The following is a 26,812-nucleotide window of genomic DNA, read 5'->3' on the forward strand; positions in this document are numbered from 1 at the left end:
TCTCCGGGTCATCACAGTTTATACCCCCTAAAAGTACACTTGGCAAGTGCGTATGTTTACGAAGTATTAAACACTCGTTAAATGCTAGCACGACTAGCCCGAGTGGGGATGTCAAACCCTATGGATCCATATCTAAGATTCGCGTTCATCGGTTCAAAAACCAATGACTAAATGTTACCGAGCTAAAGGGAATGTTTCTGCCGTTATATAACCTACACATATATAAGTTTAAGTACTCGTGCCTAGTATGTAAAACATAAAATCCGCATGTATTCTCAGTTCCCAAAATAAGTTAAAGTAAAAAGGGAATGCTATAACTCACAATGATAAAGTAGCGGTAAAGTATGACTCGGAAAGTAAGCATGTAATGAAAGTTGTCCAAACGGGTCCTCAATGAAATGTCCCGTTCATATTGATTATAAACGTTCCATATTAATTGATTCCGTTGCGAGGTTTTGACCTCTATATGAGACGTTTTTCAAAGACTGCATTCATTTTTAAAACAACCATAACCTTTATTTTATCAATAAAGGTTTCAAAAGCATTACGTAGATTATCAAATAATGATAATTTAAAATATACTATTTACACACGACCATTACATAATGGTTTACAATAGAAATATATTACATCGACATATGTTTCTTGAATGCAGTTTTTACATAATATCATACAAACATGGACTCCAAATCTTGTTCTTATTTTAGTATGCAACAGCGGAAGCTCTTAATATGCACCTGAGAATAAACATGCTTTAAAGTAAAAAGGGAATGCTATAACTCGCAATGATAAAGTAGCAATAAAGTATGACTCGGAAAGTAAGCAAGTAATGAAAGTTGTCCAAACGGGTCCTCAACCTAAGTCAAATAGTACTAAGTCAGTAAATCATCCGAATAGGTTTAAAAGTATGTAAATAAGGTCTTAATGGTCATCATCAATCATCATCAAACATAAGGCGTAAAGTAAGTTTCGTTTATGAAAGTAGTTTAAAACAAGGGCTGACTTCGATCAGTCACCACAACATCTACCCTTACTGAATTAAGGTGAGACCAGTGGCCATGGCTCTGTATATGAGTCATTTAAGTGTGGTAAAATTTACAGAAGCAAACTCGTCTTCGTTTGACCGTGGCGACGGTCTAAGTGCGAGTAGGTCAGAAATTTCTGCACATCGTTAAAAGGACATAGTGACGATCGGAGGGCCATAACTCCTAAACCGTAACTCGGATTAAGACGAGTCCTATATGAAAAGTTATCTACTCGAACAGAAATATTTGAAAATCATAATCACAACAGCCCAGGTCTTACTGATCAGACCCAGAATACAAAAAACAGACAGGTCAGTAGGTTCCGGTGGTTCTTGGTGTTCGATGCTTATCACGGTTCTCATCCTTGATGCATGTAGCTTCAAGTGTATAACTCGTTGATGTGTTTGCATCATTTTCACCAAGTTTTGACCATCATAACCCAAGTGCAAGTCTAAGACATGAAGCACAACTCACTTAAGAGTTGTATGAAGTTTGATGAACCAAAGTTACATCAAAGTCTTAGATCTAACACATACATGAACTTTAAAACTAATAATAAGTTACAAACTTGAAAGTAAACTCATGAAATCAAGATCTTAAGTTGTAGAACATAGTTCTTAGTTTGATCTTGAAGATCCAAGACTCAAAAGTCTAGATCTAACATAAGTGTACCAAGTTATAATAATAGAAAGTTTACTTACATGTTCTTGAACTTTTAAAGTTAACTTTAGTTCAAGATTAATGAGATCAAAGTTAACTAGTAACATTTGACCAATAACAACCAACAAACATGAAATTAAAGTACATAATACAAAGAAATAACTAAGTAAACAAGTAAAAGGTTCATGGTTGTTCATACTTTAAAGATTCAAACCAAAGTTTGATCTTTAGAAAGTAAACTTTAAAGTTTACTAACATGACTTACAAGTATGATTTGCAACACATGAACTCTAAATCTTTTGAAACAATAAATGAAGAACATAAGTTAGAAACTTTATGTTCTTGTATGCCTTGTAAGAACAAGTTAGATGAATAATCAAACTAACAAGTTTGCTTCTTAGAAAATAGTAAGTAAACAACAACAAGTAATTAATTAACAAACATGAACAAGTATCAACTAACAAATGATGATGAATGTGTATATGTAATTCGGTTTTAAGATGAAGAAAAGAGAGGAAAAGTGTTCATATTACTTACAAGACTTAGAGAGAAAAGAGAGAAAAGAAGGTAAGTTTGAAGTGTGTGTGTAAAGTGAAATGAACATGTGAAGACTACAAGTAAGAAGTTAATCAAGTTTGAAAATAAAACCCACTCCCCCATGGGAGAAATCCGACGGTCAGTAGCCCAACAAAGGGGGGAGGCAAATGTTTAATGGTTCTTCATGTGTTAAAGCTTAAAAGTTGGATAATGAGGATGCATGCATGGGGATTATGTGTAAACTAGATTCCAAGTGCATAAACTAACTAGTTACATCTAAAATGATATTTACAAGTGTAAGACATGGGCTAACTAGTCCAACTAAGAAGTAGGGTGGGCTTATAAGTCTTTATTCATGAGTCCATTAACATTAAACAAGCCCAAGTTTCATGTAAGTAACAAATAAATCCAATTAAAGCCCAAGTAACTAACTAATCACCATAGTTAATTAAAATGATTAATAAAATCAATCATGAATGTAAATAATACTCTAAAAATATTATTCGTGAAATTTTCGTGTGTCACAAAGACGTTTCGGGCAATTAAAGTCAAGTTCGGGCAATCATGGCAACATGTAAATGTAATAACATACATTCGTTTAATCACAAGTATTAATAATAATAATTATTAATAAATAAACATTGGAAAATCCAGGGTCGTTACATCACCATACTGTATTTTGTAGTCAAAATACATATAACTATATTGAACAATGCAGGGTTGGCCTCGGATTCACGAACCTATATCATTTGTATATTTATTAAAACATATAATGGAATCACATAATTTTAGTTATTAGTATTTGTTATTTATATATTTTTAGTTATATAGAATCTATTCTAAAATACATTAAAACTTTTACTTATATTATATCTTACTTTATATGTTATATTTATTTATTTTGTATATATATTTAAATAATAAATATTTATATATTTAATTGTATCAATATATCTATATATATTATATGATCAGTATTATATTTAAAATCATTAGTTGGTTATATGTAAGTATTTATATAAATACTATTAATATGTTTGATATATTGTATATGAATTATTAATGTACTTTTAGTATACGTAAAGAATATATTTTATGTACAAAATATTTATTTATTAAAAATGATAGTTTTGATAACAATGATTTACTCATCATAATAATAATAATTTTATTGATAATGATAATACTTATAATAGTAATGATATTGTTTAAAATGCTACTTAGGTTAATAATAACAATAATACTAACAATTACAAAAATAATAAATTAGTAATCCTAATAATAATATTATTATTCATATTGGTGACTATAATCGTAATACTATTAATAAATGGTAACTAATACTTTTATTAGTAATAATAATAATAACTATCGTCCTAATAACAATTTCTAATAATAACAATGATAATTCTATAATTTTAATCGTACTACTTTTAAATGATATTGATAAGGATAATAATAATAATAATAATAACAATGATAATTATAATACATTAACAATAACAATAATCTTGATCATAGTAATAATGGTAATACCTATAATACTAATTATAATGATAATTCTAATAATTATAATGATAATACTAATAGTACTAGTAATACTTTTAACAATAATAATACTAATAACAACATTAGTAACAATAATAATAATAATATAGTTAATAATAATAATAATAATAATAATAATAATAATAATAATAATAATAATAATAATAATAATAATAATAATAATAATAATAATAATAATAATAATAATAATAATAAAAATAGAATGGCTACCTTGTAACAAGCCCAAAAAAAATATTAGATGTCCTTGCCGGGTCTCGAACCCAAGACCCCTCGCTCCCCCGTTACTCCATTTAACCAGCTAGGCTGGATTGTTTTTCTGATTTAAACTCTCCTCTTTTAAATAAAACCCGTTTTAATTTTCTATTAGAATTTCTTCTTCTTTATTAACAGAAACGACCAGAAACCAAAATCAAAGTAACAGTTTTTCATATGTTTTGATTTAGAATTTTTAAACGAATCAACAGCCTCTAAAATTGATGATTTAAAAATATTAAAAAATAGAAAGATAATTAAATTTAAAAAAAATAGCTGAAGCAGCCTTTTTAAACTCGCTATCAACTCAATCTTCAATCTCGATTTTAAAGATGTTTTAGATTATGATTTCTAAATGAAAAGAGTTCTAAATCGTTATTAGAAACTAACTGGACCATCAATTTGACTTAAAACATTGAAATCAAGTCGAATTTAATTGAAGAACATCGTTTGACTTTTTGAGTTAAAAACTTTGACTTCGAAATTCAATCTCGATAGATGAAATTGGATCTTGAAACTTTGCAGTTAGATTAAATGAAAGTTTTCTAACTTCACTGCATTAATAGATTTTAAAATTTGTTGAAAATTCTAAAAATTTAATAAAAGGTACATGATACAGAGGATGAGCTGTGTTCTTCGACTTTCTGTATTAAATTCGATTTTGTAAACAGCTGTGAAGGTTGTTTGTGTTTAATAATAGTAGCAGTAAGTTGAATACTGTATAAATTAACTGAATTGGTCAAGTAAATAGAGGATACGGCTCTTGATTTCTCAATCAGACAAAATAGAACAGAAGTTAAATAAAATAAAATTAAAATGAATCCAGTTGTTTATTTGATTTGTACAAACGATTGAGATGTTTAACAAAATAGAGGATTCAAACAAAAATTTAATACAGTAATTAATTTAGATGGGAAACTGATTTTTGGGATGTTATGATTTTTATTACGTAGTTATTTATTTATTTTCATATAGAACTGAAATTATATACACATCCATATCTGAATATACATATAACTGGTTTTTATATTTATTTATGTATATTTATTTATCCGTATATTTGAAATCTGTATATATATCTGTATCATAAATTTGTATATAAGGTTATATCTTTATTAATGTTTTCATTTATATATAAATTACTGGTATATATACTTGTTATATTAACTTCTTTAATAATATAAATCTATTTATTAAATCTATTAATATTATAGATTTTTAATAAAAAATACTAGTAATAATAATAATAGAATTACTAATAATAATAATATTAATAATAACTTTATCAAAATTATACTAATATTAATAAGAATACGTAATTATAAGAATGATAATAATATTATTAATGATAATCATATTAAATTGTATTATTTTTATTTTAATAAGGTTGATAACTAAAATAATAATGATGATAATAATACTATTATTAATGATATTAACAATAATACAAATTACAATAATATTAGTAATAATAGTATAACAATTTATATTTACATCCATTTTCATCATAATGTAAATGATACTATTGTAGATGTTAATATTGAAAATAAAAATATTATTACTATAATAATTATAGTTTAATTTATAATTACATTTGTTATTTCAGATATTAACATTACTTGTTATTAATTACATAATATATATAATACTAATAATAATACTTAATGTTAGTACTTAATAATAATAATTCTTAGTTCAATTAATTAAATATTATTATTTCCAATTATTATATTTATTTACATTTATATATGTATACACCTGTACATATTTATTTACAAATAATTTGTTCGTGAATCGTCGGGAATGGTCACAGGTTAATTGAATGTATGACAACAGTTCAACTTTTTGAGACTTAACATTAAAGACATTGCTTATCGTGTCGAAATCATATAAAGATCAAGTTTAAATTTGGTCGGAAATTCCCGGGTCATCACAGTACCTACCCGTTAAAGAAATTTTGTCCCGAAATTTGAGTGAGGTGGTCATGGTTAACAATAAAAATGTTTTCCTGACGAATATGACCTGATAATTAGAGTTTTATCATTATTGAATAATACAGATAAAATAATTCGATTATTCGAAGAGCACGAATGAAGCTATCACAAAAGAGTGAAATGAATAAATGAAGTTTCGTTTTAACTATTGACGTTGTCTTGGTTGAATTTTGAAAGTAAGGTGCATCTTAACTTTTGACGTAGTTACGATTGAATTTAGAAAACAGGATGCGTCTTAACTTTTGACGTTGTTTTGGTTGAATTCCGGAATTCAATGGATTTGAAGAAAATCTTCGAAATCTATAAGATTTGATTCTTCGGTGAATAAGGAAATTAAGATCTCTATAATTAAATACGGTGATCTACCTCGATTACTCTGTCTAATGTTTCCATTATAAATTAAGCTCTTCTGTTCTATTATTCTCACAATTCCTATACTTTCTTTCTTAGTTCATACATTCAAAAGATTGTGAAAATGCTTAATCCCGTTTTAATCCTTAATATTTTCATAATTATCATTTCTGTCATCCTTGTTTTCAATCTCCCTCCAGAAGAACCTGTTTACTTCTACTATTACCTTGGAGTGATACTATTCTTAATTATGCCGTGTCTTTATATTGCTATTCCTATTAATATCCACGGTTTGTAACTTCCGTGTTGTTATTGGGCTTTATATTTTCTCTTATATTTTGGAGCTCTTTGTCTATTTATTATCCTCCCTACCTCTAATAAAGCGAGTAACAGTCCAGAATTTGTAAGTATGGAATTTTGGATAAACATCATGTTCTAAATAAGAAAGAATGTATTAGCACGATTTGATTTGTCAAATTACCTGAATCACTGAGAATAAAACTATCAAGAATATACTTTCTTGATATGTTCAGAAGTTAAGCATAGTGAAAGAGTTATGTAACATGGCACATGATGACGTTATGATTTGTGAATCATCACGTTCCATTAGAAACTCAGCATGACTTACTGTAATATAATCACGTTGATCAAGTGTCATTATATTATACTAACTCATGCATCAGTTCCCAACATTACTTCAATAACATTCATATTTTAAGCTCGAAAGTTTACAGAATATAGAAACTAGCAGTTTCAATATGATGTAACACTGATAGCACGAAGAGATTAATGATTTCAGATAAGAATAGTTATGAAAATATCTTCAGAAATATGGAGGATATTTATAATGAAAGATACGATGATATTTTGAAATTTCTAATATCGAAGGATGGTGAAGAAAATTTGTCCGCAAGAGTTTGGAGTTAGAAGCAAGGTATTCGCTAAAGATTTCATCAGAAACAGAATCATCAGGATTCTTAATGTACAAGTTTAGTCCTTGTGATTTGTTTAGAGACTCCTTCGTAGTTTGCTCAATCAGTTTTTCAGTTCCAAGTTTTCTGAGCTTTTCCAACATACTATTATTTATCATCAAACTTCCGACGACTAAGATCGTTTACGGTTGTCTACAGTTTCTGCTGCTTCATTCAGCTTTTTTAAAGTTTAATGTATTGGTTCGTAGGCTGGGTGCTTTTCAGAATTTCAGAATGGAAGATCATAATTCTAAGAGATAAATGTTATATGTATACATATAACTGTTGATGTAGACATGCTGCAAAATTTTAAAATACCGATTGCTGATTCTCGGTAATTGGTATGGCAATTCTCGTTATCAGATGCGGATTAGTGCTTGATAGGGTTTTAATGAACAAATAAAATGATTCTTCAGAGAACTTAAGTCGATGAGTAATGAAGTTGCTGATAAGTTTCTATTAATGTGGTGGAATATAAACTGTTTTTCGGTATCGATGACGAAAGGTAACTTATATAACAAGGTTATAATAAGTTTAATCCGAATGAAACTCAAAGTTGATTTGCTGAAGCTGTGATAAAATTTGCTACTTTGAAAGGGATCACAAAGTTATTTTCGGTAATAACAATGCCAAAGGAGTTAACACGGATACGTGTTAAACGTTTACTCAGATTCCGAGAGTTTTCAGATGCATGACTGTATGCCTAAATCTTTTCTTCCGTAGATGAAGTGTAGTTGGTTTCTTCTCTCGATTGAGGTGTTTTCAAGAATTATGAAAGGTTTGAACGCAGATTGGAATCGTCAAGATACAAATGAGGTTTAAGATGAAATCAAGTGGCAAACTTGAAGAATTGTTTAGTTTCATATGTTATAAACAATATTTTAATTCATTTTAATTGTCCAATATTGATAGTCCACAGTTAGCAATTCAATAATTCATATATAGTTTAATATATAATATTCAAATTAATTAATACGTATCGTGACCCGTGTACATGTCTCAGACTCGATCACAACTCAAATTATATATATTATTATAGAATCAACCTCAACACTGTATAGAGAACTCGATCATTACTGCATATAGAGTGTCTATGGTTATTCCAAATAATATATATAAATGCGTCGATATGATATGTCAAAACCTTGTATACGTGTCCCGATATTTAAAATGCGTAAACAACAGTATTTAAATGACGATAGATAAAGTGCGTAAAATAAATAACAGAATGTAAATGACAATAAATAAAATTGCGAGAATTAAATTGCGGTAAAATAAATTGCGATAATTAAATGTACAATAAGGAATTAACAGTTAGCTAGGAACAGTTAACTAGGATTTTGTTAGCGTGAATTCTTAACAAAATTTCTCATAGTTAATTTGTTTGTTTCTAACAAATTTTATTTTGTCCAATGTTTTCTTCATTATGCCACTTGTTGGACTGTGGTAAATCAAAATCCAAATATGAAATTGGATGAAAATGGTTATTTTGTGATGAACGGATTCGTACTTCTGTGGTTGTAAGTAGGATAGTAAATGAATGTTGAATCAGATTCGAAGAATGTACGGTGTAACTTATTAATGTGAAATCTAAATATTTCTAGGGTATTACCTACCCGTTAAAATATTTTCACCATTAACAGTTTGTACGAAAGAATTCTTAATTACAATCTTTATGAAAATATATATTCATATATATTTTCTTCAGATGTAATCATGGATTTAATGAGTCAATATGATATTAGACTCATTTGATTTATTGTTAGAACTAGAATACATAATCTCTAAAGCATTAGAGATTACATAATTGTCTTGTAGAACGAAAATAAATGATGTAGAATGATACGTAGGATGAAGATCATGCTTGGGTATAGATTACGATGTTGAGGTGTGGGATACGAATGTTGCTGTAGCTGGTGGGTTTTGCACCATGTTCTCCAAATTTGTTACTCGAGCGCGAAGTTCGTTGACTTCTTCTATTATTCAGGGATGATTGTCGATCGGAACGAGCGGATGAATAAGTTTTAGAATTTTAGATAGAATATAATTGTGAAAAGATATCCTGGAAATAAGGATGAAAATGGTGTTTCGGGCTTATTCGCCGGTAAGTGTTTCAGGTTATTCGTCAAGAGGGCAATTTGGTTGGTGGAAAAGATCGCCTTCTTCTTGTCTCCAATGATTAAGTAGACTACGAACCCATCAGATGAATTGAGGATGGCTGATTGGTTGATTCATTCCAGTGACACTGCTTTCGGAGCTTGAGTGAAACTGTATGTCGAAATAGCTGTCGGAATAACTATCGGAATAGTTATCGGAATCTAAGGGACTCGAACTGGTTGAGGGACTCATCTCGTACGATCAAATGAAGGATTTTCGATAAGGAATAGAATAGGATGTAGATTAGTACCCTGCAATACATAATTTACATATGCATATATAATACTAAAATCCCATAAGTTATGGAGGAATCTACGGAAGCTGTCAGGCAAAGGTAACAATAACAGATACACTAAGATATGAATTTATCTATACACAATTGATAGTGCTCCAAATGAACATATATTTCATAGCATTATCCCTCAAGAAAGACAAGCTTTTAGTTGAAATTGTTCTATTTACAAGTGATATTCGTTTAAATAATAAAAGGTGAAGACAAAAGACAGATTCGACGAATTGAAGATGCAAACGACCAAAAAGCTCAAAAGTACAAAATACAATCAAAGAGGTTCCAATTATTGATAAGAAACGTCTCAGAATTACAAGAGTACAAGATTCAAAACGCAAAGTACAAGATATTAAATTGTACGCAAGGACGTTCGAAAATCCGGAACCGGGACTAGAGTCAACTCTCAATGCTCGACGCAACGGACTAAAAATTACAAGTCAACTATGCACATAAATATAATATAATATTTAAATAATTCTTATAATTATTTATATATTATATTTATTTAATTAAAACGTCGACACATAAGAAAACAAGGATTTTGAGCTGTCACCTACCACCATGCGATCGCATGGCCTGGAGGCACAAAAGCCATGCGATCGCATGGCCAACTTTTTTAGTTCACATACCCTATAAAAACGAGTGTTTGGTGCACCATATATCCATCCATATATCTTTCTCTCTATCTCATAAATATATAGTCACACAGGACCAACATGAGGGCATTATGGGCCTCAACTAACAGCAAGAAAAGTTTCTGATGCTGGATTCTATTGGCCTACAATTTACAAAGACGCACACCTTCTTTGAAAATCCTGCGATGCTTGTCAAAGGGCCGGAAAAATAAGTCAACGTGATGAAATGCCACAAAATGTCATTCAAGTATGTGAAGTATTTGACATTTGGGGTATTGACTTTATGGGTCCATTTCCGAAATCTCATAATAATTTATACATTCTCGTTGCCATTGATTATGTATCTAAATGGGCGGAAGCACAAGCTCTCCCAACTAACGATGCACGAGTTGTAGTCAACTTTTTAAAACGTCTTTTTGCAAGGTTTGGAACACCGAAAGCTTTAATAAGTGATCGGGGCACTCATTTCTGTAATAATCAACTTGAGAAAGTTCTCAGAAGATATGGAGTAACTCATAAAATCTCCACCGCATATCATCCACAAACAAGTGGACAAGTTGAAAATACCAACCGAGCTTTAAAACGTATTTTAGAAAAAACCGTAGGATCAAATCCAAAGGAATGGTCCATAAAATTGGAGGATGCACTCTGGGCTTTTAGAACAGCCTACAAAACTCCAATTGGAACCACACCTTTTAGACTCGTTTATGGAAAAGCATGTCATCTTCCAGTAGAAATTGAACACAAAGCATTTTGGGCTTCGAAGACATGTAATCTTGATTTACATGAAGCTGGACGTCTACGATTAAGTCAATTAAATGAATTAGAAGAATTAAGACATAAAGCATACGAAAATTCGTTAATCTATAAAGAAAGAACAAAGAAATGGAATGATAAAAGAATCAGAAGTTCAAAAGAATTTAAAGAAGGAGACAGAGTTCTTTTTTTCAATTCACGATTCAAGCTATTTCCTGGAAAATTGAAATCAAGATGGTCTGGACCATTTATAGTCAAAAGAGTTTTCCCATACGGAACAGTAGAATTGATAAATTCAAATGTGATTGAATTTAAGGTTAATGGTCACAGAGTTAAACATTACATAGATAGTCCGATGGAAGTTGACAACGAAGTTAATCTCAATTTCGATACCACAGCTAACTAAGTGTGGGGAGAATCAAGTCTTTAAAGGATAATATGTATTTCTGTTAGAGTTAGATTTTCTGTTTTCGTGTAGTTCTCGAAAATGGAACCCGAATGGTCTTTCCCTAGCAGACCCTAAAGAACTAGTCTTCTCCCCCCATTCTGAATTTTTTTTTTTTTTTTAGGTTTTTACGATATGAAGACTTCCTGTGAACTAAACCATGGTCTAATGCTACACGCTTTGATTACTAAACGTAATAATGACACACTACCGAGTGAACTGGTATCAGTAATCAGAGAAAGATTGGACGGAGTAAGAAAAGAATCCAGATGCGAAGATAATAAATCACAATTTGGTAAAGGAAAATCAAAATCCGCAGCAAAAAGAAGAGCACGACACCTTGAAAGATGTCACAAATGCGGAAAATGGTCACATGGAGGTAAATGTTCAAATAATCAAACCTATTCAAATATCGAATTTGTTACTTTATGCAGAGACGGACTGTTCATATGTTTAGAAGAAAAAACACTGAATGCTCGAGGTTACGCCTATGTAGCCATGGAAAATCAATTAGTCCGACTATCTTATGAGTGGGCTAGAGCATATCACTAAGAAATATATTTCACAGGTAAGTCTGTACAGTTTTTATTTTTATTTTTAACCTTTTAATAATAAACGCTAATTTGTTCGCTATAAAGTATTAAATTGGTATTCAATAAAATTAGGTCTTGCTACTGAAATTATTGATATCATACAAAAATTTATTACATCACTACGAAATTTAACGTTTATTCTTAAGGTATAAATATCTTTAATCAATCAACACAAAATATTTCAAAAATTCGTCATGAGTTAAATTAGGTCATGGAACCGAAATTACTTTACCGAAAAGAGGGGCGCATATTTTTGATAATATTTGATTGATTAAATTGGGATAAAAGCCAAAAAGATTTTTAATTTTATTTTTACCATGTTTTTATAAATTAATATTAATTTAATATTGTAAATATTTGAAAAAATTGTAAATATTTGAAAAAATTAATCTTTTTAATATAAGTTTGTATGTATAAAAACAAAAATATAATTTAAGTTTGGTCTGAATTTATAATATGAATTTTTAATTAAGTTTGGTGTGATTTTTTTTATGCATTTTAAATTTAAGTTTGGTGTGAATTTAAAAACAAAAATTTACTTTATTTCGTAAGTTAAAAATATGATTTTTAAAATTCGTCGTGAGTTGAAGACTAGGTCTTTGAACCGAAATTGCTTTACCCGAGGGAGGGACGAGAACTTTTATTATCATTATTTTTAATCTTATTGAATTAAAGTATGTCAAAAACATTAAAAAACCCAAAAATCTTTACTTTTAAAACCGCGCTTTGAATTGACAAATTTTAAAATTTTGTCGAGGGACAGACTAGGACATCGATCCGAAACACCCTCGCTCCTAAAGGAAAACAAAATTTTTAGAATTTAATTAATTATATGTTTTATAAAGTATAAGGTTGTTTAAAAAAAAAAAAACCTGAAATCACTGTAGCCGGGTACCCATGCGATCGCATGGGATTCTCACTATCCCTCTATGCGATCGCATGGAGAGTAAAAACAGGTCTGGTACAAACAGCCAGCGAGCTGTTCTTCATCCATAAACACACACACATATACGAAAAACACTCAAAACCTCACCAAATTTCATCATTTTTCCACCGTAATTCGTCATTTTTCTTGCTCTAATCATGCCTAGATTCTCATTCTTCAGCAAAAAGTTAAAAATTACACCCCTAAACTCATAAATTTCCTAGTTTTTGTGATAATTACCAATATTTTACCTAATGCAATTTTGTTAATTTCTAGTGTAATTAGTGTTAAATTGTTAGTATTTTATGCATGTATAACCTAGATTGATGCTATTTAACATGATTTGAAGCCAAAAACTTCAAATTTTTTAGGAATCTTGGGTTTGTGTTCTTGAGCAATTTGGAGCTTTTTGATATAAACAGGTTATGGCCGATTTTTATCATGAATTATTGCTAAATTGAGTAGTGTAACATGTTTAGGTAGTTAAATGATCCAAACATTGATCCTAAACATGATTTTTGGAGATTAAAGTGGACTTTTTAGGCGAAAATTCATGAACTTGATTAATTTGATGTAATTGCCAATTGAGACTTGTTTAATTATTAGTAATGACTATTTTGACATGTTATTCGAGTTAAATGCTTATGAACTTTGTCTACATTTTCATATGTGCTTATTTGGAAAAGTGTAGAATTATAAAAATTGTGAAAATGTGTATAAGTTTAATTTTGATTTAACATGTTATTGTGATTGTTTTAAGTTGTTATTTTGATAACACTAATGCATATTTAGATGCACAAATTTTGTGTTTAATTTGTTTTGCAGAAAGCCGATACTGGAGGTTCAGGAGCATCATCATCTAGACGACCAGCACCAGCACCAGAACCAGAACCAAAAATGCAATATGCACCTGAACAACAACCATAACAGGAACCACAACAACAGCCTGATCAGCACGTACCTTATTATGATCCGGCATAGTTTGTTGATGAATTCATAGTATTCCCGATGAGACCGCCAGTAGAATTCCCAACAATTCCTGAGCACACTCTACATCCTAAAATGTAGAGGTGCCAAGGGTAATCGATTGGGCCCCTTTAGAAACGGTCCATCTAGCTGACCGTGTTAGACAGCTTTTAGTTCAAAGGTATGGCAGTTCTTCTTTTACAGATTGGGAACGTCTTTTCACCATTCGTAGACCTGTATATAAGGAATGGTGTGTTGAGTTGATGAGTACTGTATCACTTGATACAAATATAGTTAGAATAGATGATAGAAGATTTCTTAGGTTTATCCTTGGCGGTAGGATGTACAGAATGTCCATGCTGGACATGGCCAGGGCTTTACAGATATATACTCCTGGTGAGTTGCTACTACCCAATTGTACAAACTTGATTCATTATGGTGAAAGGGTAGATAGCAACTTTGACGCTGACGCCATTTGGAGGCGTATGTCACATTTTGATGTTTTTACACGAGCAGGAGGACACTCCTATACACATATTGACAGAGCCGAGCTTCGTATTATTCATAGATTTTTGGCTAACTCGATTACACAGAGAGGTCACAATAAAGAAAAAATTACCTTACATGATTTATTCTACCTAAAGTGTATTAGGGATCCTAGAAGCTTTGTCAATATCCCTTACTGTGTTGCTTTTTATTTATCTAAAATGGTAGAGGGAATGCAGGACGGGAGTATAATAGGAGGAGGTATTTTTGTTACTCTCATTGGAGAGTATTTAGGTGTTGATAGGAACCAAGGGGGTCCATTACAGCTTTGTAGAGAACAGGTTGAGCCCTTAGGATTGAAAGTTTATGTGGGTGCCAAGGTATTGAAAAGTAGACGTAACCAGGCAGTACCCTATGAGGGACCTCATCCACAGGTAGAAAGGGGCTCAGACGAGAAAATGGAGGAAGCGGAAGACATTAGGGATGTCTTTCGAGATGCTATTCTTGACGTCCACGTTCGTATAGAGGAGGAATCAATGACGAACGCGGCCAGACATAGTATGTATGAGCAGTGGAACTCCGAGCGAGTATACGAGGATTATAGGCGACGCCAACACAATAGCTGGTTAGTTCATCAGCACCAAATCATGAGCCAACTATCATATCAGGTACCAAATAACTATGTACCTACTCGACCTGCTTATTTTTCGCCACACAGCCCTAATATCCGACCACCCTTTAACCGGTATGAATTTAACCAAGCCTATCAGAACACCTATAACCAACAATGGAACCCACCTGATGAGATGAACTGGAACCCATATCCAGACTGATTTAGTTCCATTTGGTTATTTTTATGATTTTTATATTTTTATCTTTTTACTTTTTCATGTTTAAACTTATGTTATTGGATATATTTGTGTAATATTTATCATTTCTATTATTATTGTGTACTAATATTTCACATTTAGGATTTGAAAGTGGGATATTAAGTCCCATTTCAAATTGCCATGCATGTTATATTTGTATTGTATGTATATTGTCGATTGTACAAAACAGGGTAAAACAGCGCATTTTCAAAGACTGGCATTAAGTTCAGCAAAAGCTAGTACTTTTGACGACAAAACGAAAAACAAATGTGATGAAACAACAAGACAGAATGAACAAATGATATGCACCATTTATCATTCAGCAAACAAAGAACAATATGTTTGGAAACTTTGGTAAAATTTAATCATTTTTCTACGCTAATCACCCTCAATAATTTAAATTGTTACTGATTTCTTGCAAATGAGGGCATTGCAAGATCTTAAGTGTGGGAAGGGGTTAAATTCTTTCGGATTTATAAATTTTTTTGATTTAAACACTTGGTTACCATTAAAAAAATACTAGTAACGCAGTAGTTGTATTAGAATCTAGTGCTCTCTGATAATAAAGAACAGCCCTAGTCTTATATACTGACTACCCAATTTTAGCAAAAAATTTTCAAAATTTTCAACTAAATGAATTCAAAATCATGTTTATACATATTTATGAACGATAAAACTAGGTGTTAACACCGAAATTATTGTTACCTTAGAAAGGACATAAATTGAGAAACAAACCAAAATGTTAAAATTCATTTAAAATGGAATAGAGGACAATAAGAAGGAAAATAAAAGCCAAGTGTGGGAAAATTTACCAAGTTATTTTAAACATATGTCACATATTTCTGTAACAAATAATTAAAGATACTTTTGCTTTGGACTAAACTAAACAGTTTTACCCGATTTACTGTAATAAAAATGGATCTACACGATGAATTAATTCCATCATTAAAAGGAAGTAAAGTCTTCCAAAAAATAAATGCGCTTCTTGATTTAGGTCATGAAGTTGTCGTCCAGACCAGCTGTAGGTTGATGAAAAATCTAGAAAAGTCATCTCTAAAATCAGCAGGAAATCCACGGACCTCAGCATAAAACAGGGTCGCCAAGTGGTCAGACTTATCCTAACCATGAGAGGATCTGTCTCGTAAAATGGGGAGGACGCCCTGCAAATTAGCTGGATAAGACTAATGAATCAGATCCCCAGAAAGGATAATCTCCTTAAAGATCAAAAATCAGCTTTTAAGACTGATATTACTCAATCCTAGAAATTGACCTTAAAGATTGAGAATTCAAACTCATGGAATTCAATGATATCTAAACTCGAGCTTGAACGAGAAAATATTTTGATCAAATTATAAACCGATTTGTTTTCTGAAAACCCATTTTCAATGCGTTCATTACCATTGAATGTAAAATCCTAGGAATTCAACTGGAATTCATTAGGTCACCTGAACCAAATCGGGTGTCAACCGTAAGAACGGTGGTTGCATAGCATGGTCAAAGACAGGACCTTGTGCCAGACCGAAAAAATTATAAGGGTGAGCTTTACTATTGCTCCTACAAAGGAGAGTAATTGCGTCCGACACGTTATAGACCATAATTAAAAGCATGTCAGGGGACATTGCCTTAACAGTTGCTTGTTCAACACTTTCCTTTACAACCGGATGGTAGTTTACCGAAAGGTAATATTCGGAACAAGTAAACTGGACGTGTTGCTTTCCCAATACAAGGTTAGCAAGTGGGTGACACAAAACCGCAAGTTTTGAGCTAAAATTTTCAAATCTGAAACCCACCAAACCCACAAAAATATTTTGCAAACACCGGTGAAGGGTTATTCCGGAAAACTTATCTAGGGTAAAAGCTAGATTTAATTTTCAAAAAGATTAAATGTTTTCATAAAGATCCAATTTCCTTAATGGATCTAAATTTTATAGTCATGTGGGACTGTAAACCACATCATTACTACCATTGTTTATACAGCCGTAAAAAAATCACTGATGTACAAAGTGTGAAGAATAAAGAAGCGATTCTAGTATTTCAAGACTATATTGCTTGAGGACAAGCAACGCTCAAGTGTGGGAATATTTGATAATGCTAAAAACGAACATATATTTCATAGCATTATCCCTCAAGAAAGACAAGCTTTTAGTTGCAATTGTTCTATTTACAAGTGATATTCGTTTAAATAATAAAAGGTGAAGACAAAAGACAGATTCGACGAATTGAAGACGCAAACGACCAAAAAGCTCAAAAGTACAAAATACAATCAAAGAGGTTCCAATTATTGATAAGAAACGTCTCAAAATTACAAGAGTACAAGATTCAAAACGCAAAGTACAAGATATTAAATGGTACGCAAGGACGTTCGAAAATCCGGAACCGGGACCAGAGTCAACTCTCAACGATCGACGCAACGGACTAAAAATTACAAGTCAACTATGCACATAAATATAACATAATATTTAAATAATTCTTATAATTATTTATATATTATATTTATTTAATTAAAACGTCGACAAACAAGAAAACAAGGATTTTGAGCTGTCACCTACCACCATGCAATCGCATGGCCTGGAGGCACAAAAGCCATGCGATCGTATGGCCAACTTTTTCAGTTCACATGCCCTATAAAAACGAGTGTTTGGTGCACCATATATCCATCCATATATCAATCTCTCTATTACTCAACGTATAATATTTATATTTATATTATAATTTTAATTTCCAATAATAAGGGTATGTTAGCGAATGTTGTAAGGGTGTAAGTCAAAATTCTGTCCGTGTAACGCTACGCTATTTTTAATCATTGTAAGTTATGTTCAACCTTTTTAATTTAATGTCTCGTAGCTAAGCTATTATTATGCTTATTTAAAACGAAGTAATCATGATGTTGGGCTAATTATTAAAATTGGGTAATTGGGCTTTGTACCATAATTGGGGTATGGAAAAAAGAACGACACTTGTGGAAATTAGACTATGGGCTATTAATGGGCTTTATATTTCTTTAACTAAATGATAGTTTGTTAATTTTAATATAAAGATTTACAATTGGACGTCCCTATAAATAACCATATACACTCGATCGGACACGATGGGCGGGGTATTTATATGTACGAATAATCGTTCATTTAACCGGACACGAGAATGAATTAATAGTCTATGGAATTATTAAAACAGGGGTAAAATTATGTACAAGGACACTTGGCGTAATTGTTAGCAAAGTATTAAAACCTTGAGTTACACGCAGTCAATATCCTGGTGTAATTATTAAACAAAGTATTAAAATCTTGTTACAGTTTAAGTCCCCAATTAGTTGGAATATTTAACTTCGGGTATAAGGATAATTTGACGAGGACACTCGCACTTTATATTTATGACGGATGGACTGTTATGGACAAAAACCAGACGGACATATTAAATAATCCAGGACAAAGGACAATTAACCCATGGGCATAAAACTAAAATCAACACGTCAAACACCATGATTACGGAAGTTTAAATAAGCATAATTCTTTTATTTCATATTTAATTTCCTTTATTTTATATTTAATTGCACTTTTAATTATCATACTTTTTAATTATCGCAAGTTTATTTTATCGCATTTTTATTTATCGCAATTTCATTATCGTTATTTACTTTATGCTTTAAATTAAGTTATATTCATTTTTAATATTTTACATTAGGTTTTAACTGCGACTAAAGTTTTAAAAATAGACAAACCGGTCATTAAACGGTAAATAAAAAACCCCCTTTATAATAATAATATTACTTATATATATTTGTATTTTTATAAAATAAAACTAATATAGCGTTAAGCTTTGTTTAAAGATTTTTCTCTGTGGAACGAACCGGACTTACTAAAAACTATACTACTGTACGATTAGGTACACTGCCTATAAGTGTTGTAGCAAGGTTTAAGTATATCCATTCTATAAATAAATAAATATCTTGTGAAAAATTGTATCGTATTTAATAGTATTTCCTTGTAAAATTTAATAGTATTTTATACCCCTTAGCTTTAACATCAAGTGTTCTATGTTACCCGGTCATGCGATCGCATGAGCTCACCTGACACGTCTGATTAGTCTGCCAACTGCATTAATTACGGTGTAATAATAATAATTATTATTATTTAATTAAAACCCTAATTAGGGTTAGTATTTTAAATAATTAATTTAGTTTTATTTATTTAATTCGTATTTTAAGTTTAATTAGTTTAATTAATTTATAAAATTAATAGTTTTATAAAATAAATAATATAAAAATAATATTTTTATAAAAATTGTAATTTTTTTACAACTTTTAATATATTTTTATATTTTGTATCTTTTTAATTGTTTTAGCGTAATTTTTGTATTTTTCGCTCGTATTTAGTTTTAAGATATAATTTTTTCCATAGTTATTTTTATATCTAGAATTTTAGGCTTTGCCGTAAAATCCCTTAAGTGCTTTTTCTTTAGACTAAGATTTAGGTGCTTTAGAATTTTGCGACGCCTTTTTAAGTTTTAGTTTCTTTTTAAGTTATTGCCATTTGGGATATAGTTTTACTTGTAAGCTTTGATATTTTTAGACGCAACTTTTAGTTTTTAGTTTTTAGTTCCTTTTTAAGTTTCAACGCGCTACTTTCTTATTTTAATTTTTCGACGCCTTTTACATATGTATCAATTATCACTCCAATTAGTAATCTCAATTTGAAATTTTAATTTTAAGTTAATGATAGTAATAAGGTTGGGTTAGTCGAGTGTTTTTAAAATTTTATAACTCGCTCTTTTTCTTTTCTTTTTCGCCCTTTTTCGACGCGCTTTCTTTTTCTTTCTTATTTCTCGACATTCTAGTTTTAGGACATAGATTTTTATTCTATTTCTTATCTAAATTTCTTAAAATTACGAAAATTTATTTAAGTGGTTAAATTGATAGACATCAAAATTTTCTGGTTCGTAGTAATAGTTGGATTTGTACGTGGACCGGGTTATTGGAGCCAAACAGTACTCAATTATATTGAGACCAAACGAATCCTGCCCCTCTGCTGCATATTTTGGCTATTCGAAATGTGGGCAAAATCAGAAAAGTCTATTAATTGGATAACTTATATAATTTTTCTATCCTTTTAAAAACTAATAGGATATTCAGTGAATGCACCGAGCAAGACGTTCACCACCTTTTGTACGTTCACCACCTGTAACTAGATCAAGACATCTAGCAAATATTGTCGCCGTTGATTTTTCTTTAGAATTGTCATCCAGTCAACCAAGTACTCCAATTCAAATTTCCGATAATCCATTTTTTAAACCCGACCTCACAATTGAGAATCCGTAGAATATTCAGGGACGATTCATAGATCCTGAACCATTAATTTTTCCTCCGGAACCACCAATCATTCAAACAGAGATAGTTAAGGAACGAACCATTAAATCAGAATCCTCTAGTGATTCAGATTCAACAAATTCAATCATGGAAAATCTAGAACCTTTAAGTATGGAAGACCGAATGAGAGCTAAACGCACTGGCCAAGGTCACGCAATTACTCATCCAGACATTAATGCGCCAGATTATGAAATCAAAGGACAAATTCTACACATGGTGACTAATCAATGCCAATTTAGTGGTGCGCCTAAGGAAGATCCAAAAGAACATCTTCGTACCTTTAATAGAATCTGCACACTATTTAAAATAAGAGAAGTGGAGGATGAATAGATATATCTCATGTTATTTCCCTGGACTTTAAAGGGAGAAGCCAAAGATTGGTTGGAATCGTTACCTGAAGGGGCGATTGATACATGGGACGTTTTAGTTGAAAAATTTCTTAAACAATTCTTTCCGGCATCTAAAGCCGTAAGACTTCAAGGAGAAATTGTTACGTTCACACAGAAACCGAATGAAACTCTATATGAGGCGTGGACAAGATTTGGAAAGTTATTAAGAGGATGTCTGCAACATGGTTTAGATACCTGTCAAATAGTACAAATATTCTACCAAGGATGCGACATCACTACAAGGAAAGACATCGATATAGCAGCTGGTGGTTCTATTATGAAGAAAACCGAAACTGATGCTTATAAAATTATTGATAACACTGCTTCCCACTCACATGAGTGGCACCAAGAAAAAGATATCGTTAGATCATCTAAAGCAGCTAGAGCCAATTCTAGCCATGACTTAGATTCCATTTCAGCAAAAATAGATGCTGTCGAGAGACGAATGGAAAAGATGACTAAGGATATACACTCAATACGAATTAGTTGTGAGCAGTGTGGAGGACCACATTTGACAAAAGATTGTCTCAGTATTGAATTAACAATGGAACAAAGAGAGAATGTTTCATATCTAAACCAAAGGCCTGGAAATAATTATCAGAATAATTATCAACCGCCAAGACCGATTTACAATCAAAACCAGAATTATAATCGAAATATTCCATACAACAACCAACAAGGTCCTAACAATTAACAAGTATCCAATAATACTTACAACCAGCAAAGACCTAATTTTCAAAACAAACCACCACAAACCGATGATAAAAAGCCGAATTTAGAAGATATGATGATGAAGCTAGTTGAAACTCAAACGCAGTTTTTCACATCTCAGAAACAAACTAATGAACAAAATGCTCAAGCATTTAGAAATCAACAAGCTTCTATTCATAATTTGAAACAAGAAGTGAGTAACCTAGCAAGGTTAATAGGTGAAATAAAACCGGGAAGTTTACCTAGTGATACAAATGCTAACCCCCAGAATAAAACAGCTAAAGCTATTACCACAAGAAGTGGTACAACACTTAAACCACCTGAAATACCTGTAATTTCTGATGAAGCTATTCCTACTCCACAAGAACCACAACCTGAGCAAGATAAGGAAACAGAACCGATAGTTGAAAAGGTTAATGAAGATAACACAGTTAAGGATAAACCTTATGTTAAACCATACCAACCACCACTTCCTTACCCGATTAAAATGAAAAAAGAGAAACTTGAAGCCGAGCAATCCAAATTCTTGGATATGTTTAAACTGATAAATGTAAATCTTCCTTTCATTGATGTGATTTCAGGAATGCCTAGATATGCTAAATTTCTGAAAGATCTAATAACAAATAGAAAGAAAATGAAAGAACTCTCGGCCGTTACTATGAATGCTAATTGTTCAGCAGTGCTGTTGAATAAGATACCAGAAAAACTATCTGATCCAGGAAGTTTCACAATTCCATATTTTCTGGGTAGTCTTAGTTCAATAGAAGCATTGGCAGATTTAGGAGCTAGTATAAATTTAATGCCGTATTCACTATACGCTAAACTAGACCTTGGAGAATTGAAACCAACAAGAATAAGTATATAACTAGCTGATCGATCAATAAAATATCCTAGAGGGATAATGGAGAACATGCTAGTTAAAGTTGGTACTTTAGTATTTCCAGTAGATTTTGTTGTTCTGGACATGGAAGAAGATTCTCAAATTCCTTTCATATTAGGAAGACCATTCTTAAACACGGCTAAAGCAATGATAGACATGTTTGGTAAGAAATTGACCCTAAGTATAGAGGATGAAAGTGTTACCTTTTCAGTTGATAGAGCAATGCAACAACCGCAATCTGCAGATGATACATGTTATTATATTCAAACTATAGATTCACATGCAGAATTGTTAGAAGAATTTACAGAATTACAAGGAACAGGAGAATGTTCTTCAGGAGAAAGTACTGAACCAATTGATGAAGCTGAAATGTTAGCTACACTTATGGCTAATGGATATGAACCAACAACAGAAGAAATTCAAATGCTAAAAGAAGAAGACAGATATCGATATAAATCATCGATAGAAGAACCTCCGACATTAGAGTTAAAGCCACTTCCAAACCATTTGGAATATGCTTATTTACATGGTGAATCTGAATTACCTGTAATAATATCGTATTCTCTTACTGAAAATGAGAAATCACAACTCATTTCTGTGTTGAAAGCTCATAAACCAGCCATTGCATGGAAGATTCATGATATTAAAGGAATAAGTCCTTCGTATTGCACACATAAAATCCTTATGGAAGAAGGTCATAAAACGTATGTGCAACGCCAACGAAGATTAAATCCTAATATGCAAATCATTTATAATCGATATGGACTTGGACCAAAGAACGACACTTGTGGAAATTAGACTATGGGCTATTAATGGGCTATTAATGGGCTTTATATTTGTTTAACTAAATGATAGTTTGTTAATTTTAATATAAAGATTTACAATTGGACGTCCCTATAAATAACCATATACACTCGATCGGACACGATGGGCGGGATATTTATATGTACGAATAATCGTTCATTTAACTGGACACGGGAATGGATTAATAGCCACTAGAATTATTAAAACATGGGTGAAATTATGTACAAGGACACTTGGCATAATTGATAACAAAGTATTAAAACCTTGGGTTACACGCAGTCGATATCCTGGTGTAATTATTAAACAAAGTAATAAAACCTTGTTACAGTTTAAGTCCCCAATTAGTTGGAATATTTAACTTCGGGTATAAGGATAATTTGACGAGGATACTCGCACTTTATATTTATGACTGATGGACTGTTATGGACAAAAACCAGACGGACATATTAAATAATCCAGGACAAAGGACAATTAACCCATGGGCATAAAACTAAAATCAACACGTCAAACATCATGATTACGGAAGTTTAAATAAGCATAATTCTTTTATTTCATATTTAATTTCCTTTATTTTATATTTAATTGCACTTCTAATTATCGTACTTTTATTTATTGTTATTGTATTGAATTGCACTTTTAATTATCGCATTTTTTAATTATCGCAAGTTTATTTTATCGCACTTTTATTTATTGCAATTTCATTATCGTTATTTATTTTATGCTTTAAATTAAGTCTTTTATTTATTTAATATTTTACATTAGGTTTTAACTACGACTAAATTTTTAAAAATCGACAAACCGGTCATTAAACGGTAAAAAAACCCCCTTTATAATAATAATATTACTTATATATATTTGTATTTTTATAAAATAAAACTAATATAGCGTTAAGCTTTGTTTAAAGATTTTTCCCTGTGGAACGAACCGGACTTACTAAAAACTACACTACTGTACGATTAGGTACACTGCCTATAAGTGTTGTAGCAAGGTTTAAGTATATCCATTCTATAAATAAATAAATATCTTGTATAAAATTGTATCGTATTTAATAGTATTTCCTAGTAAAATTTAATAGTATTTTATACCCCTTAGCTTTAACATCAACTGTCTATGCAATAGAGGTAGTAAGACGTGTCTAGACTTTAAGGATGATAAGCAAATAATTTTCGACACTAATGATAAGTAAAACTTTTGACATGCAGACACGGTCGAAGTCCAGATTCACTAATGCATCCTAACGACTTATCAGTTATACACACTAATACAGACCTGGTTCGCTAAGACCACCGCTCTGATACCAACTGAAGCGACCCATCCTAATCCATCCGGACGAAGTCCATATCGATTATAAACGATTCACAACAATTGATTACATCGCGAGGTACTTGACCTCTATATGATACATTTTTCAAACATTGCATTCGTTTTTGAAAAGACAATCTTTCATTACATCAAAAGTTGACGGCATGCATACCATTTTATAATATATCTAACTATAATTGACTTAATAATAATCTTAATGAACTCAACGACTCGAATGCAACGTCTTTTGAAATATGTCATGAATGACTCCAAGTAATATCTTTAAAATGAGCAATTTCACAGCGAAAGACTTCTTTCATACCTGAGAATAAACATACTTTAAAGTGTCAACCAAAAGGTTGATGAGTTCATTAGTTTAACATAAATAATCATTTCCATCATTTTAATAGACCACACGATTTTCATTTTCAGTTCTCATAAATAAACGTCCCATGCATAGAGACAAAAATAATCATTCATATGGATTGAACACCTGGTAACCGACATTAACAAGATGCATATAAGAATATCCCCTATCATTCCGGGAAATCCTTAGGACATGATATAAAATAACATCGAAGTACTAAAGCATCCGGTACTTTGGATGGGGTTCGTCGGGCACATAGATCTATCTTTAGGATTCGCGTCAATTAGTAGATCGGTTTACTAATTCTTAGGTTACCAAGCAAAAGGGGCATATTCGGCTTCGATCATTCAACCATATAATGTAGTTTCGATTACTTGTGTCTATTTCATAAAACATTTATAAAACAGCGCATGTATTCTCAGTCCTAAAAATATATATTGCAAAAGCATTTAAAAAGAGAGCAAATGAAACTCACCATACTGTATTTTGTAGTAAAAATACATATAACTATATTGAATAATGCAGGGTTGGCCTCGAATTCACGAACCTATATCATTTGTATATTTATTAAAACATATAATGGAATCACATAATTTCAGTTATTAGTATTTGTTATTTATATATTTTTAGTTATATAGAATCTATTCTAAAATACATTAAAACTTTTACTTATATTATATCTTACTTTATATGTTTTATTTATTTATTTTGTATATATATTTAAAATAATAAATATTTATATATTTAATTGTACCAATATATCTATATATATTATATGATCAGTATTATATTTAAAATCATTAGTTGGTTATATGTAAGTATTTATATAAATACTATTAATATGTTTGATATATTGTATATGAATTATTAATGTACTTTTAGTATATGTAAAGAATATATTTTATGTACAAAATATTTATTTGTTAAAAATGATAGTTTTGATAACAATGATTTACTCATCATAATAATAATAATTTTATTGATAATGATAATACTTATAATAGTAATGATATTGTTTAAAATGCTACTTAGGTTAATAATAACAATAATACTAACAATTACAAAAATAATAAATTAGTAATCCTAATAATAATATTATTATTCATATTGGTGACTATAATCGTAATACTATTAATAAATGGTAACTAATACTTTTATTAGTAATAATAATAATAACTATCATTTTAGTCCTAATAACAATTTCTAATAATAACAATGATAATTCTATAATTTTAATCATACTACTTTTAAATGATATTGATAAGGATAATAATAATAATAATAATAATAATAATAATAATAATAATAATAATAACAATGATAATTATAACACATTAACAATAACAATAATCTTGATCATAGTAATAATGGTAATACATGTAATACTAATTATAATGATAATTCTAATAATTCTAATGATAATACTAATAGTACTAGTAACACTTTTAACAATAATAATTCTAATAACATCATTAGTAATAATAATAATAATATAGTTAATAATAATAATAATAATA

This window comes from Rutidosis leptorrhynchoides, chromosome 4 (genome assembly GCF_046630445.1).
Source record: "Rutidosis leptorrhynchoides isolate AG116_Rl617_1_P2 chromosome 4, CSIRO_AGI_Rlap_v1, whole genome shotgun sequence".
Lineage (NCBI taxonomy): Eukaryota > Viridiplantae > Streptophyta > Magnoliopsida > Asterales > Asteraceae > Rutidosis > Rutidosis leptorrhynchoides.